The sequence below is a fragment of the Leptonychotes weddellii genome, unplaced genomic scaffold (assembly GCF_054177405.1).
Source record: "Leptonychotes weddellii isolate Sample4059 unplaced genomic scaffold, ASM5417740v2 HiC_scaffold_13136, whole genome shotgun sequence".
Classification (NCBI taxonomy): domain Eukaryota; kingdom Metazoa; phylum Chordata; class Mammalia; order Carnivora; family Phocidae; genus Leptonychotes; species Leptonychotes weddellii.
In genome coordinates, this window is record NW_027710793.1 from 1 (window position 1) to 5,840 (window position 5,840).

General features: G+C 34.7%; 1 long non-coding RNA gene across 1 annotated transcript; it reads right to left on the reverse strand.

Annotated features, from left to right (window-relative positions):
- Positions 1-1,495: 1,495 nt before the first annotated feature.
- On the reverse strand, positions 1,496-5,503 carry LOC145718272 (uncharacterized). Its single transcript, XR_014141690.1, has 3 exons — positions 5,395-5,503; positions 2,789-2,851; positions 1,496-1,601 (listed from the first exon to the last, which is right to left on the reverse strand). It is a non-coding gene; the product is annotated as an uncharacterized LOC145718272 (long non-coding RNA).
- Between the last annotated feature and the right edge of the window lie 337 nt (positions 5,504-5,840).

Genomic DNA, 5,840 nt, shown 5'->3' on the forward strand with positions numbered 1-5,840 from the left:
AAAAAAGAAGAAGAAGAAGATAGCAGGAAGGGAAGAATGAAGGGGGGGAAATTGGAGGGGGAGATGAACCATGAGAGACTATGGACTCTGAGAAACAAACTAAGGGTTCTAGAGGGGAGGGGGGTGGGGAGATGGGTTAGCCAGGTGATAGGTATTAAAGAGGGCATGTACTGCATGGAGCACTGGGTATTATACGCAAACAATCAATCATGGAACACTACATCAAAAATTAATGATGTAATGTATGGTGATTAACACAACATAATAAAAAAAACTAAAAATAGAAGTACTATATAATCTAGTAATTCCACTTCTGGGTATTTATGAGAAAAAAATGAAAACACTAATTTGAAAAGATATATGTGTACTATGTTTACTGCAGATTTTGTACAATAGCCAAGTATGGAAGCAGACTAAGTGTCCATTGGTAGATGAATGCATGAAGAAGATGGGGTATATATACATGATGGAATACTACTGAGCCATAAAAAAGAATGAAATCTTGTCATTAATGACAGCATGGATGGACCTGGAGGGTATTACACTAAGTGAAATAAGTGAGACAGAGAAATACAAATACCATATGATTTTGCTTACATGTGGAATCTAAAAAACAAAACAAATAACAACAGACTCAAATATATAGAGAACTGGTGGTTGCCAGAGTAGAGGTGGGTGAAGGATAGGTGAAATAGGTGAAGAAGATTAAGAGGTACAAGCTTCCAGTTATAAAGAAAATAAGTCACAGGGATGAAGAGCATAGCATAGGGAATATAGTCAATAATATTGTAATAACTTTGTGTGATGACAGATGACATCTACACTTATCACAGTGAGTATTTCATAATGTATGTAATTGTTGAATCACTATGTTGTACACCTGAAACTAATATTGTATGTCAACTATACTTCAATTAAAAATAAAGAAACTAAAAAAAAGGCCTTCGTGCCATCCATGAGCTTATTCTGATAGATCTTTCTATCAGCTTTAAGAAAGATACAAATCAAAATCTCGCCAAAATGATATGAAGATTCATTAAGGCAATAGAGAAGCCATCATTTCAGAGTCAGACTTTATATCTCCCTAAAGTACAACTGTACTCTCAATAATTTTAAAAAATATGTGAAATGGAAAAAATAAGGCCACTCTTCATTATGGGCCTCTATTGCTGGGCCTCTAGCATGCTGAACACTCCCCATTCGTTTATTCTTTGTGATTTCTCATTTATTTCCATTTAATACTTTTCAATGCCTCCATTTTTCTCTTAATTCTCATTTTAAACTTTAGGACTCACAATGGATTCAAGAATAATAGCCAGCATTTCTCATCCATGGCCATAGGATTTCTGACAAGAGCCAACTGATTCACAAACTAAAAATGAGATGACACAGTTGGTATTTCTTCTTAAGATAAAACAGTAACGCCTTCTAAAAGATTTTTTTGGACCATCTTTCATTTTTACTTAGATAGGAAATAGAATTGTTACAGAAATTCTCACCATTGATTGGCAGATTGTTCACCAACTCCCCATGTTTCTTATCTTTGAGTTCTCTCCCCGTGTTTCCTGGAACTTTTTTCAAGTCATTAACATCAACTTTTCCTTCAAAGCAAAAGAAATGAAGACTTCTGGCATTATTGTGAATGATGTCATGATTCCATATAATTAAAAAAATTGTCTTTGCAGCATTACAGCCAACTGATGGATGAAAAGAGACCCAACCTAACAAATGGGCCTTTGGGCCTTCAGATAAACTTTCTTGTTAAGTCTAATATAATCTCCAAATGATAGGCAAGGCAACAGAACATGCAATTACAAGTATAAACTTTGCAGGAAATTAGAATGATACAGATTGCTGATCTAAATAGTTTTATCAGCACTTTTATTGCTTTATTTTGAGATTACCTCTAACTTTACCAAAACTTTCCTTCACTGTTTACTGTGTTGAACTGGAATTTAGCTTTCCCATCATGAAAGAAGATATGCTAATTATTGGCAAAGACTCTAGATAATGACTTTGGAAACAAGAGGAGCACTGAAGTTTTATTGCTAAAAGTTCTGATAATCCATTATCTAACTGTAGGCATTTATATATAAACATTTTTTTAAAGAAGTATAGGGAGAGATTTTTTTTTTTTTATTCTTATGTTAATCCCCATACATTACATCATTAGTTCTAGATGAAGTGTTCCATGATTCATTGTTCGAGCACAACACCCAGTGCTCCATGCAGAACGTGCCCTCCTCAATACCCACCACCAGGCCAACCCATCCTCCCACCCCCCTCCCCTCTAGAACGCTCAGTTTGTTTTTCAGAGTCCATCTTCTCTCATGGTTCGTCCACCCCTCCGATTTCCCCCGCTTCATTCCTCCCCTCCCGCTACCTTCTTCTTCTTCTTTTTTTTTCTTAACATTTCTTGCATTATTTGTCTCAGAGGTACGTGTAGGGAGAGATTTTTAAAGTCCATATAATCATGATGTGGAAAGAGCATTATATTATAACTTAGTGAAAATAATTTGGTTCTTCTGAGAAACAAACAGGGTTTTAGAGGGGAGGCGGGAGGGGGGATTGGTTAGCCTGGTGATGGGTATTAAGGAGGGCACGTACTGCATGGAGCACTGGGTGTTATATGAAAACAATGGATCGTGGATCACCACATCAAAAACCAATGATGTATTGTATGATGACTAACATAACATAATAAAATTTAAAAAAAGAAAAAAGAAAATAATTTGGTTCTCAGATTTCTAGTAGCATCTTACTCTTAGGTGTTATTCTAAGATGTTACCTCTAATAGCTTTTACTCCATCCATTCCACCTGTTAAGATACTGACACCAAACTTCCCATTAGCTGTTAAAAAAAAAAAAAAAAAAAAAAAGGCTAAGTTGGGATCCAGAAAAAGACAGAGCTTTAGAATAAAAACATACAGTACCTATGCTGTGAAAAAACTCCAGGCAGAGTCCAGTATTTCCACTATTTAATTTGAGTACATTTTCAATTCTTAATTTCAGGCTTTCTAGGATTCAGTCTGTATTAGCAAAATGGACTCTGAGATTATAGGAAAAACATTTTGTGATGCCACACTAGTTCATAAACTCTTAGGACAATTCATGCTGTCCATGTTTTTTCTGGAAACTTTCAGTTCTGGCAGGGACACAAAACTCATGCAGGTACCAAGAGTAAAAGAAGTAAAGACCAAAAAGAATGAAATCTTGCCATTTGCAATGACATGGATGGAACTGGAGGGTGTTATGCTGAGTGAAATAAGTCAATCAGAGAAAGACATCTATCATATGACCTCACTGATATGAGGAATTCCTAATCTCAGGAAATAAATTGAGGGTTGCTGGAGTGGTGGGGGGTGGGAGAGATGCGGTGCCTGGGTGATAGACATTGGGGAGGGTATGTGCTATGGTGAGCGCTGTGAATTGTGTAAGACTGTTGAATCACAGACCTGTACCTCTGAAACAAATAATACATTATATGTTAAAAAAAAAAAAGAAGAAGATAGCAGGAGGGGAAGAATGAAGGGGGGGAAATCAGAGGGGGAGACGAACCATGAGAGACGATGGACTCTGAAAAACAAACTGAGGGTTCTAGAGGGGAGGGGGGTGGGGGGATGGATTAGCCTGGCGATGGGTATTAAGGAGGGCTCGTTCTGCATGGAGCACTGGCTGTTATGCACAAACAATGAATCATGGAACACTACATCTAAAACTAATGATGCAATGTATGGGGATTAACATAAGAATAAAAAAATTAAAAAAAAATGCAAAAATAAATAAATAAAATAAAATAAAATAAAGCTACAGCAAACACTAAAAAAAAAACCAATGATGTAATGTATGGTGATTAACATAAAAAAAAAAAAGTAAAGACCAGAATTCTCATCTCACATCTTTTACTAATGTACTTTCTGTTCTTCTCTTTAATCAGTGTCCCTTTCAGAATGGCTGGTGACTAATTATTACTCTACCATTGCAGCAATAGCTATTAGTTCTTTATTTCTCCAAATAATTATTTTTTTCTTATTCTTTTCTGCTTATTTCAGTTCATCTCTTGATTCATCTTCCACACTCATTAATTCCCCATTCATTAATTCATACATGAAGGGAGACAGATTTAAAGCCTCACTCCAAGGAACCACCAAACAGACCAGATAATGACAATTCTTAGGGAATAAGGCTTTGAAAGAGCTCCAGCCCCCCCACTGTTTCCTCCAGTGGCTTCCAGGCTACTAGTTTTCACTGCAAACATAGAATGTTATTTTTCAAGACTATTATGGAGCTGTAAGACAGGGGATGGGAATAGAGCAAGTTAAAACATCACAGAGCCTACTATTCTTACAGAGATTCAGTCTTTTTTTCTTAAAAAATGCTCCCCAGATTGCAGCAAACCTTTGGTTAATGTCCAGTCCTGAAAATGTTAATTTTGATAATTTTTGCCAGTTTTCTCACTGCTTTTATGGAACAGAGAGTTTTTTGGTGGCTCTTACTCTGCTTTTTATCTGACATCCCCAGGTGAGTTTCTAAACTAACTAAACTAGGTGAGATCACAGCTAAAAATTACCTTATCTGGAAATTATTGATAGTTCCACCTAATTACCTTTTCCTGATATCCCAATAAAACTTAAAAGCATAAAGAAAATAAGCAAATAAAAAACTAACTACATGTTTTTCATTGGTACACAATAGTACTAGAAAATTAAGGAATGATTTAATAAAAAATATCTTTTGGAAAAAAACCTCACCCTATTAGAAGGGTATGAAACCCATGGCAAAGATATAACTAAATAGCATTTGAATCATATGAAAAAAACATATTTACATGTAAGAGGCAGTATTCAATAAAATGTTTCTAGGTGATATTTCTTGATCTCATTGGATTGTGCCCAGCTAAACATATTCTATTTCAGTTTATTTAAAGTGGGGATTACTCTGTGATTCACCACACTTCAATCCTAATTAATATTTTCTTTAATACCTATAATTCTGACCTTGAATCATGAAATCTGGTCCAAGGATATGGCCTATATATAACTAGGAAAAATGTCATACATATTGGCTGAAACCTGTAGCCCTTGTTCCTGTGAAAGCAAAATTCTAAGCTTCAACGAGAATACTAAGAATTGTGATATACTAGACATTAAGCTCCTTAGGTCAAGGACTATGTTTATTTTTATTCACCATTGTATCTCTAGCACTTAGCATAACACCTGATATACAGTGCTCAGTAAATATTTGCTAAATAAATGAATAGTGAAAAAGTACCAACTTTAGATTATTATATTAAGAGAAAAAATCATTCTTATTTCAGCTACATAAGTCCTATAAAAAATACCAGCCTCAAAACCCAAATTTTCATGAAGGTACAATGATACCTAAATCACTCACCATCAACTGGTAGAGTTGGAGTAAGATCATTAAGTTCCTCAGCTGTAAGTTTGATTGCCATGTTTTCAAGAATAGAGTCAAGGTCATGGTCATCAACCTGCAACCCTATAAAAAAGAAAGACATGAGGAAATTAAAATGAAAAGTCAAAATATAATATTAATTCCCATGTATAGTAGTTATTAATTTCATTGTAAAAAGAGGTTAAGGACATTTAAGTGTTTAAAGAGAGTCATTAATGGACTAAAATTAATGTATTCATTTATATCCAATACATCTAATATTGAAGATAAGCTTGCATAACAATACATTGAAATAGGGCTGAGAAACCATTCAGGTTAATTTTGGTCGCAAACAGCAAATCTAACAGTTTTTAATATAAATATCTATACAAATCAAGTTGAGTTTGGTCACTGTATTTCAAGATACACTATCTTAAACTTTTATA